The sequence below is a fragment of the Apium graveolens genome, chromosome 3 (genome assembly GCF_009905375.1).
Source record: "Apium graveolens cultivar Ventura chromosome 3, ASM990537v1, whole genome shotgun sequence".
NCBI classification, from domain to species: Eukaryota; Viridiplantae; Streptophyta; class Magnoliopsida; order Apiales; family Apiaceae; genus Apium; species Apium graveolens.
This window is the reverse complement of record NC_133649.1, coordinates 50,168,823-50,181,040: the sequence shown is the minus strand read 5'-3', so window position 1 is coordinate 50,181,040 and position 12,218 is coordinate 50,168,823.

Here is a 12,218-nt window from a genome sequence, read left to right as displayed (position 1 = left end):
ATTCCATAACTCTTATCTCTTACGTTGTAGCTAAAGTAGCTCATTCCAAGCGCAACTAGTCCAATACCTTCACCAAGAAAGAGTAGTGACTACGAGACTTTGCTTTGCACCTCACAAACATGACAGGCAAAAATGTTGGCATACCTTTGCCGAGATACTGCAACATTTTTATTTTAGGGGGCGGGCTTGATAAAGCTAATTTTGATCAAAATATATTTAGAATCTTACAGTGAGTATGATATTTCTGATGAACTTTTTTTTTGTTAATCCGGTGTCCAGACCAGCTTCCGTGCACATCGACTAATCCGGAGGACTGCTAGCACACTCGTATCTGTATTGCTGATGAACTTGCAAGCACAACTTATTGTTTAGACCATCTTAGTCAAATGACCAAGAAAATCTGGATGCAAGGTTGAAATAATTAGAAACCTTAAAAAGAACTATCATGTTATCGGTGCTAGATTAAGGAAAAGAACTTTTCCCAGGGAACCACAAAGTTGGGGTTAAACCCAATAGGTAGTATGGTCTTGGTGATAGAAAATATAATTGATTTGGGTAATAATTGTATGGGTAGACAATTATTATCATAATTGAGTTGGGTAATAATTGTATGTTTTGACAATTATTATTATAATGGGAATGGGTAATAATTGTATGGGTAGACAATTATTATTGTAATTAGATTAGGTATGTTTTGTTGGCTAAGTTTGTGATGGCTATATATACATAGTCATGTTATTGTTTTGATGTATGCTTGAGTATTGTTTGACTTAAGTATCGCTTGAGTGAATACCGTTTGGTGAGATTGATTGTATTATTGATAATTGTTTTGATTAATAATACAAGTTGGGATGTGGGTTTTTCCGCGTCATATATTGAGTGTGTGTTTTGCATTATTTGTTTGGTTCTATACTTGTGTGTGTTCCCCTAACAGTTGGTATCAAGAGCCAAGGTTCATGATGGAGAAGGTTGGGGAATTTGAAATTGAATTGTTTAATGGAAGAAACAATTTTACCTTGTGGTAAAGTACGGTAAAAGATCTGTTAATTCAACGAGGGTTATATGCAACTCTCGGAGGGAAGAAGCCTACTGAAGTTGATGATACAAAGTGGGGAGACATGAAGTTACGTGCGGCATCAACGATCCGGTTGGCCCTTGCACCGGAAATCAAGTATGATGTTCTTGAAGAGGACAATCCCAAGAATTTGTGGGAGAAGTTAACGAAGACTTATCACTCAAAGTCTTTGGCCAACAAGCTGTTTCTCAAGAAAGATTTGTTTGGGCTCAAAATGGAAGAAAACGGAGATTTAAGAGATCATCTGAATAGTTTTAATGGCTTAATCAACCAGCTAAATAATTTGGATGAAAAATTAAAGGATGAGGACAAAGCTATTCTACTACTAGTGTCTCTACTGAAGAAGTATAATACTGTGATGACTTCTTTATTGGTTGGGAAAACGAAGTTAGATTTGGATGAGACTATTGTCGTTCTTCTGGAGGCCGAAAGATTGATGAAACAAGAATCGAGTGACACATCTGATGGAAGTGCATTTGTGGTACGTGCGCATGACACGGAAAAGAAGTATGCTAAGAAACATAACCCTAATATCAGGTATTTTTATTGTGAGGAATTGGGTCATATACAATTTATGTGTTCAAAGGCAAGAGAAGACTTGAGATAGTTGAAGAAAAATCGAGGGGGTAGTGTTTCGCTTGTAGAAGCTGATGAAGATGTTCTTTTGGTTCAAGAAGAGAAGGGATCAAAAGAAGAATGGGTGCTTGACTCGGGATGTTCTCATCACATATGTGGTAGGAGGGAGTGGTTCTCGTCCTATAAAAAGTGTGAGGGAAAGATTATAACTTTACCGAACGGTAAAACGGTAAAGGTTGCTGGCATTGGTGAGATAACAATGAAACGTCACAACGGTCGTGTTCAGAAGTTAACTCAAGTAAGATACATACCGGAGTTAAATCGAAATCTGATTTCGTTGGGTAAATTAGTTGATTTGGGATATACTGTTATGATGAAGAACAGTATGTTGAAAGTCACTAAAGGAGATTTAGAAATACTCAAAGGTCGAAAAGATAAGAGAAATCTTTTTGTACTAGAAGGAGGGGTTATTGTTCGAGGGGAGGTATTGGGCGATCGACGTCGATGGCTTGATGGTGACCGTTAATTCGGTTGTGCATGAAATCATATTGGGTTGAAGGGGAGGATTGTTGGGGTTAAACCCAATAGGTAGTATGGTCTTGGTGATAGAAAACATAATTGAATTGGGTAATAATTGTATGGGTAGACAATTATTATTATTATTGTAATCAGATTATGTATGTCTTGTTGGCTAAGTTTGTGATGGCTATATATACATAGTCATGTTATTGTTTTGATGTATGCTTGAGTATTGTTTGACTTAAGTATCACTTGAGTGAATACCGTTTGGTGAGATTGATTGTATTATTGATAATTGTTTTGATTAATAATACAAGTTGGGACGTCGGTTTTTCCGCGTCATATACTGAGTGTGTGTTTTGCATTGTTTGTTTATTTCTATACTTGTGTGTGTTCCCCCTAACATGGGGGGCTTATATATGAAACGAATTGATAACTAACTTTATAACATTTTTGGAGAAATTACAGTGGTTCACTATTCTATATATTATTTTTTGTGAAAATTTCAAAATCGGAACAGATCTTCTGGGATTGGATCAACTTTGGTGTCAACCACCAATTCTGTTCAGCCCCAAATACATTCAAATAGAGCTGTTGAGGTTCGCTTGACCTTTCCAGTAGTGTAGTACATGGGCAGCGCTTGAAGACTCCAATAACAAGCTAGTTGAAATAACATTTAACACTATTCAGACAACCAGATATCAGATATCATACTTCTTTTTTTGTCAGGAGAAATCATACTTATAAGAACATATACTAGAATTAAACTTATAAGAACAAATACTAACACTCAATCTTAGCAAGCAACACGTGTACAAACAAAAGGCACAAATATGAAAAGAAGAATCTAATTCTGTACATTAAGATGCAGCAAATTAGGAAGCAACTCTGAGGTCGTGTCATTCGAGTCGTTGCCTCTCTAACAGATTTTTGTTATTCATCTCTAAAACCTCCGGAAACAGCAAAGCACAGTTTGCTCAATTGAAATAGTATGCCTCGCTGCCTGTCATAATCATAACTATTAACACTACAAACTATCTAATATAACCACAAACCCACTAATAACGACACGAGATGCACGAAAAAATGTAAGCAGTATATACACCAGATGTAGTGAACATAATAACATTACGAACACTGTTTATATCAGTGAATTGTAAAAATGTTAAATAAACAAATGTATTTATCAAATATACATATCTCTATTGCAATTTGCAAACACAATAATAAAAGGATATTAGAATTAATAGTGGAAAGTAAAGATACCCTAAAACATAACAGTAGATTACATTATCTCAGTGGCGGGTGCACCCTGGTGCATGGTGTGTCATTTGACACACCATTATTTCAAGGAAAAAAGTTTTTCTTTCAGTGTGTGTTAATCATGCTTTTGTTTTCATCTCTCACCCTGTCTTTCCATCTTTATTGTCTGATCTTTGCAAATAAATTTTGGTTTAATTCTCCAACTTGTAGTACCCAGTTATCTAGTATATAATAAAGTAATAAAATGAAAAGAGACTTAGTTCATAATTTTTTAATAAAAAAATTCAAAGAGATATCATGATTTTTTTACTTTTAATTACATATAAGTAATTTTTTAGCATAAAAATATCAAAAATTTTGAAAAATTGTAGCCAAAATTATATATAAAAAAATTGAATTTGCACCACCGACTTATGACATACTCACTTAATTACTAAAGTACCTAGTGAAGTACACAATACTTCCCATACTTCCAGATAAGCTAGACTCATGATCCGCAACTGATAATAAATAGTCATAAAATATTTTGAAACAATATGAAATGATCAAATATATTTGTTAGTATTAGTAATTACGTAATGACACACCATTTTCAAAATCCTGCATCCGCCACTGCATGATCTCCAGGATCACAAGACAGCAGGGGCTTAATTGAAATATCGAGGTTAACCAGAACTTAAAGTAAACTTTCTTATTGTTTTACTAAAAATCATGATGTTATAAAAAGTAAATTCTTACAAAAAATTTCAATTTAGCAGAGACAGCCCTAGTAACCTCGGGAATAATTCAATCGTGTATTAAAATCGTAACCTAGTATCAGACTTCTATGTAAGTATTACAAAAATGATGTAGTAGAACATGAAGATCGGAATAAACATACTTTACATTGGAGACGAGCTTGAGAGAAGTGTCATTTGTAAAACAATCTATTACAACTAAAGTCTACAGTTTTACTTGCCCCCGAACAACAAACGGGTTGTAACCTGCTTGAGCCTTAGAGGCAGCATTAACCCATTTACGGGCCCAATTTTTTTCTTTTTCCTTTTATCAAGACGGGCTCAAGTATATTTAACTCAACAGTACTGGTTTGTTTTATCAATTTTGTTAAACAAGAACTTGAACTTGAACTAAGTTATAACCGACTCTTTAGCTCGTGCAATTTACGGACATGATCTAAATGAATATGTTATTTTAACTACAGTTTTTGAGTGTATATTTATATTGTCTCTCGGTGAATAGATGATGTATATGTTTGTCTATATAATACGTAGTTTTTGGGGTATATATCGATGTAGAATGTCCATCGATATTTGACATTAAACTGAAACCACATTTATAATGGTATTCATTATTATTCACTATGTGATTTATATGGGTTGTTACGCAAATGTATGTAATTGTTTGAACTACTGCAGAATATAGTAGTTTATTTACATATATTTTTATTTTATAATTATTATTTGAATGTAAATCTTGTTATTTTTTTACCTTAATAAATCTCCCCCTCCATCGTTCAATCTTAACAAATACACAGCTCTATACATGTTAATGCCTCATGGTTGCATTTGATACAAAAATCTTACCATAATTATTCGTTTTAATCGATACATATATATGTGTATGTGATTGATATACATTGTATATACGTTGTGTTTGAATGTTAAAAATGTGAATACGAATTATTTTATTTCTTTCTATGTTAAAAATATGATTGATGAGTTATACAACACTTAATGCCACTACAAATTTGTATTATAAATATAATCATATATACATGAAGAGAATAGGGATCATAAAAAAACAATAGAATAGGGATCATAAAAAAACAATGTAAGCAACAAATTCATCTTAATATTTACGCACCATCTTTGATTTTATTTTTAAATTAGGAAAGTATATATTTGAATATTTAATATAATATATACAGATGAATCATTTCCCAGGAAAATTCCCTAAGAGCATGCTAGAAAATCCTTAACTAAATAATCTAGGTGACATTTATGTGTCAAATACGTTGCATTATTAGATTATATGTTAAAATTCTTGCACTCCAACCTTGTGTGCTTTTAACAAAAATTATAGACAATCATTTTTAGTTGTCTATATTTGTCCAACCAATAGGTATGATTTTACATAATCAAAATATAGATAATATCATTGGAGTATATATCAAACCCTTGAACAAAAATTTACAAAATAATTTTATATTTTAGCATTGGGGATGATCTAAGCTCTACCTTAGGATCCTTATTCTCATACATGAAAATTCTTTATTTTATTATTTCTATGTAAATTTAAACTTATCTGTAAAATAAAATATAATAATTAAATTATGACTTATGTATATACAATTTTTTAATAAGAGGTACGAATGCTTACAATAGACTTGCATGCTTAATACATACTATTTTCAGTTGATATTTTTTAAAATATTTAATTCGTAAATCTATATAATGCATCTAAATATTAGTAATTATGTGATATACGGTATATGTCATCAAATCTTGTGATGAATTATTATTGATAAAGTGTGACGAAAATCTTGAAATTGATGACAAAAAACATTATTTTTGTAATAATAAACTCTATAATCATCTAAATATATTGCCACCTATTTATAAAATAAGAGAGAATCGCCATTATACTCTTTTTTGCTATAATTTGACCCAATATAAATGTTGTCAGTTTATTTTAATAAGGGCCCATGTAAAGCTCTAACTACAATAGCATATTTATTTTATATTAATATGTGTAAACATATGTACTTTTCTCCCCCTCAACCTCATCCCCTAACTTTTTTCATCATAGCCGCCTTCAACGACCTCTGTCCAGGTGGTTCATCCTCTCATTTCCTTCTTGTCCATATGTTAGGTAATGAATACAACACAGGGGGTAAATGTGTTTTGGATTATTTTTAAGCTTTTTGAACTGTTATAGATGGTGAACAAAGTAATCTAACTGTAGAGATAATATGTTTTAATATGAATAATAAAACATGCATATGAACACACTGTCTTTCAAAACTCACTTAATTTTATATTAAAATCAAGTATTTCTTGCTACAATTTTTGGGTTCTTTGTTGATAAAGAACTCAGTTTCTCTCTTAAGAGTTACAAGAATTTCTAGATCTATTTTTGTTACTTTAAAAACAAAGCATCCAGTATTTACTTTATAGAACAGTAAACACAGGTTTTACACAGCATGCAATAGCATGTACTAAACCCTACTTTAAGTTAACTAAAAATTTCTATTTATGGCTTAGTGTATCTTTGCAAATCGTGCATGTCTATGATTTCTACTTTGTCAGTTAATCTTGGCCTTTGATCTTGTATTCTTCAAGTTGCTTTTTGTAGACTTTTCAAATCAGGGATTGATTTGTTTGTTGATTGATAATCTTGGATATTTAACTGATCTGCATTCTGTACTTGAGTTTTACATCGAGATCTCCAGTTTGTTATATAGAGAACTCGACATCTCGATAAGTATAATGGCTTATCGAGATCTCTTATTACTCTATAGTTGTTTTGACTTATTGAAGTCTTCAGAGTTCTCTATAAGAGAACTAGGCTTGTCGAGGTCTCCAATCTTCATGTCTTCATTTTGGCTTATCGATATCTCTGAGTTCTCTAGTGAAGAACTGACTTGTCGATATCTCAGAGATCTCTAGTGATATTTTGACTTATCGATATCTCAGAGATCTCTAGTGATATTTTGACTTGCCGATATCTCCAATCTTCATGTCCTCATTTTGGCTTGTCGATATCTCTGAGACTTCTCTATAAGCTTTTCTTGACTTCTCGATAAGTTATTCTGGAGTTCTCGAATGACTTCTTTATAAGACTTAATCTGTGACTTGTAGATTTTTTGACTTAGAATGTTTTTCCCAAAACAGATTTATTCAACTCCAAGCTTCTTCATATATCTCTGAGACATGATTTTCATGATCTTCTTTCAGAGTTTATTCTTAGGCTTGAGACTGTTTATAGAAAAATACTCCAGTCTAATCTATTTACACTTTTACAGACTTAAGTGATACAATACAAAATACAAACTTAGATTATCATACAACTTACTTAGGGCTGTCAATTTGACTTATTCTTGTAATAGTATAGGCATGTCTTGCACAACAATCTCCCCCGATTTGTGAGAATATTGCTTATCACAAATTCATGCCTGTTAACAAGACTAACCCCAAGCTAAAATGAACAGTAAATCTTTACATAAAAATTGACAGAAATACAATATTTAACATTGAGTGGTTATAGAAGTTTTAACAAGGCATTCATTACATAAAATCCCCATAGCCTGGCTCATTTCTAATGAGATCCTTAAGAGTTACTAACACTTCCATTTCTTCTATAATTTCAGTTCCTCTTAAAGCTTCCACAAGCTTGAGCCACTCATCTAATGAATAACCATTTAAGTAACCATCTCTAAACCTGGAGTATCTGCCAACCTTATGTTCAGAAAATGTCCATATTTGGAAATTCTGCTCATCCCTTTTGCTTTAAGCTCGTTTGATCTTTTCTCAATTCTTGCAAGTTCTTCTGCATACTTCTTATCTCTTTCTTGCTTTTCAGCCTTTGCCCTTGCATTTTTCTCATCTCTTTCTTTCACCCATACACAACATACAGCTTTCCAGAACCTTGTGATTGTATCCTTATCCTTCATTAAACTGATTACTCTTTTGAATTTTGTGGTTGAAAGTGTGTCCCTTAGGTTACTGCCATGTAAAGTGAAAGAACCATCATCACAATATATTCTGATTTCTTTATATGATACAACCCAGACTCTGACTATTTCTTCAGCTAGTTGTTGAAAGTATTCTTCATCTGCGAGGCACCAATTTAGTGGCAGAAAGTCATATTGATCATAGTGATTCCAGAGAGATCTTTCAATAACTTGTAGTTGCTTTGTTTTTCTTCCGACAAATTTAAAGTGAATCTTGGTTGGTGGTTTAAATGAAGGTGGTTTTGAGATTTTCTTTAGGCTAGTTTGGCTGGTAGTGATTGGGATTTTGAGAAAAGAGTTTGCAGTTGGCTTATATAAGAATTTTGGCTTTGAGGTGAATGATGGTTGGGTGTTTGAGCTAAAAGGTTTAATGGGTTGAGCTTGGTTGATTTGGATTGTTGGGGATTGTTTTTGTGGTCCTGAACCATCTTCCTCCTTCTTCTTTCTCTTTTCATCTCCTTTCTTTCTCTCATCTTCCTTCATCTTCTCATCTCCTTTGCTTTCATCCTTCTTCTTATCTTTGCTGCCAGTTGCTCTTGAAGATTGACTTGGATTTGAGCCAAAAGGTTTTTTCTCATCATTCTTCTACTCATCATCATCCTTGTCATCTTTTGAGTTGTTAATTTTTAGATTTGGCAACATGGTATCAGCATTTGTAAGATACCTTTCAAGAATCCCTATCATCTCCACATCCCCGGCCTTCTTGCTCCTTTTGTACTTTAGATCAGACTTAAGAGTCATGATCAACCTCATGTTTGATTTGACACAGTTTCTAGGAACGATGAGGTGTTTGCATTATTTGGTTATTGGACAGATGTAGGCCACCCATTTGTTTGGATATAGATGGGCTTTAGGAAAAGCTACTATTTGTGCATTTTTGAGCTCTTTCAGTAGTTGGGTGTCCTCTGGAATAACTGGATTTACTCTGTCAATCATTATATCCAGCTCAGATGCTCTTAAGTTTTTGAGATTTGAAAGAGACACCTGGAGACATCTGTCCACACCATCATCATTGATATTCACAACAATTATCTTCTCCAAATAATTATCAATCTTCACAACCACTGCCCTAAAGAAGATGTTCTTGGCCAATGCTCATTTGTAGGCGATGTAGTTATTTTGAAGAGACATCCTTAAGACTGCAAGAAGTTCACTGAATTTTTGATCTTGATTTGGTCCTTCTGCAGCCTTGTTGAATCTGTCTTTTCCCACATCTTTAGAGATTTGAGCTTTTGAGGAACTTTGACTAGTCTGAGTAGGCTCCTTTGACTTACCAGCATCACTGGATTGTTGAATCCTAGCTTCTATCTCCCCCTTAGTCTTGGGAACATGCATGATAAGGGGAGTTGGTAGTTATAGCCTGTTATTCCCAGCGAACTAACAATGAGATTTACAGAAGGGGGGTTGAATGTAAATCTCAAAACTTTTTCAAGTTTTGAGCAGTTTCTAGGCTATGTGTTTTAATGAACAAGTGTGTGTGAATTGCTTTCAGCTAATGCAGACAGATATATATTCAAACACAAATGTAAAGAACACAACAGACTTAAAAACTTTTCTGGTGGATTTGTTGTTCCACCAGAGATGTGTTATTTCAGAAAATCTGTGATTCAAAGAATTAAATCACAGCTGCGTCCTAGTACAAACTAGATGATTTTCTCTCTGGATTTTTCTAAACAGCTCTGGAAAATTCACACATCTAATTACTAGCTGCTACTTGGTTTATATATCACCAAGTTTACAAGTGAAGACAAAACTGTAAAATACAATTAAAAGATTCTTCACATATTTCTTCTTCATTTCTCTATCCAATGCAATTTAGGTTTAGCTGTGAATCTTTGAATACTTCCTTGTTTGCACCAGAATGGAAATGCTGTATTTTCTTGATTCCTCCTAGAGGCTGCCACATTCCAGTTTGTCTCTGTCAACCCATGTGCCTCTGTCAGCTTATGAATTGTCACTATCAACTGCTATTTGAACTAAGCATCCGTTGAAGTTTTCATCCGTTGATGCTTTATCCATTGAAGCTTTATCCGTTACAGCTTTATCCGTTGATGCATTAGCAGTTGAAGCTTTATCCGTTGAAGCACTCATCCGTTGATGGATGTTATCCGTTGAAGCTTTAGAGACATCCGTTGAAGCTTTGCTTCTCATCCGTTGAAGGCCTTTAATATCAGTTGATACTACTTCACTTATACAAAATTACAAGGCATGAAATATTTACAATTAGCCCTCCTATTTGCATATCCACTAGTGGCCAACATGACTGATAATTTCCCACAACATCTAAGAATTACAACTTAAATACAGAGAATGAAATGTGCTACAATACTAAACTTATTTCTAAGTAAAGTTGCTCCTTCAGCGGATAGCCAAAATGGTCATATCCGTTGAGGCTACAAATACTAGATTTCTACTTAAGTGTTTTGTTTAACTTATCATCAAACTAATACACATATTCCTAACAATCTCCCCCTATTTATGTCTACTTGAACTGTAGGCATAAATTTGGGTTTAACTTGATGATAACAAAACACTTAGCAAACATATGAACTGAAATAAAGTAGAAAATCAAAAGTGCTGCAAAAGTGTGTATACTGAGATAGAATTGAAGAATTACATTATTTTCAAGGGTGCTCCTTTAGCCTGAGCAGATTAATTTCTTTTCCTTTGATCCCTTATTTTCTTCCCTAGCCTCCTGTCATTCTCCTCTATTTGGAGTTGGAGTTGTCTGTAGAACTCAGCTTCATCTTCTTCATTGATGTCCAACTTAGATTGCATATCCTTGAGAGTTTCATTACTGGCAATCTTGAGCTGATCTTCAAGTCTGAAAAATCTTATGAATCCTTTATTGTCTCCGAACTCCATCAACCAATGAGGTGATTTATGAATTGTAATTCCTCTCTCTTGGATGAGTAATGTTCTAGGCAAGGCATTGGGCTCCCACCAAGTTTTCCTTATGCTGGCAATCTTGTTGAGAATCTCAGTGTTGGCAGTCCTGGTAAAGCCAGAATCCCTTTTTTATGGCTGAGTAGACTCTAACCAAGGTAGAGTATCCTTCATTCAGAATTCTGTAAAGGGGCCAAGTCCTTTCCCCACTTCCTTTATATTTGAACACTAGTCTCTCTGGAAGCTGTCTGTAGGCATCTATTCCCCTTACTTTCTCCAGCTCATCCAGATAGAGTTCAATGTCTGAAAATTCCTTTATGTCACAAATATGAACATAATCATCCTTTGAGGCTTGTGGCTTAGGCTTAGGCTTCTGAGTGAATTCGATTGAGGTTAGAGGAGGTGTTGATTTGATTTTCCTTTTCTGTTTCTTTGATGGTGGAGAAGTGGTTAAGAAGGTGGGCAATTTGATGGTGTCCCAATCAATTGGTTCCTCCTTAGGAGTGATTGTTTCACCATGTATGTTTATGAAGGGGTCAGGCACAATAGGTTCAGGAATAGAAGGTAGTGGTTTGGATTTTGATTGGGTTTCTTCATTTTTATCTACCATCTTCCTTTTTGCATTGGCCTTCTTTCTGTTCCCTTTTTGCCATTCCTTTCTTTCCTTACTTCTTTCTTCCACATCATCACTAATCATGTCCCCCATACCTACATCTTCACTCTTGTCTTCAATTTCTTTCTTTTCTTCAGCTTGACTTGACTTTAGCTGTTTTTCAAGCTTTGCTTGTGCTCTTTTGTCAGCCTTTAGCTTTTTAGCTTCTTCATTTAACCTTCTGGCTTCTTCCCTCTTGGCTATTGAGAATTTGGGATGTCCTTGTATCACACAGACACTCTTTCCCTCTCTAAAGATAATAGCCATGTTCATCCTTTCAACCACATCCTTGGTCTCCTTGTGCTTCATGATATTACCACCCAAAATCTTGTCTTCATCAGGCTTTGGAAGAGGAAAGTCCGCTTCTTTCAACTGAGCAAGGCTTAGAGGGTTCTTTGTAGAGTCCTTATTGGATCTGTTGTTGGGCTTGAGAACCATAGGTTTCAGATTCTTGGAAGAAGTCTCTCCAACCTTATTCCTCCTTATTGGCTTGAGCTCCATAATGATTGGCTCCA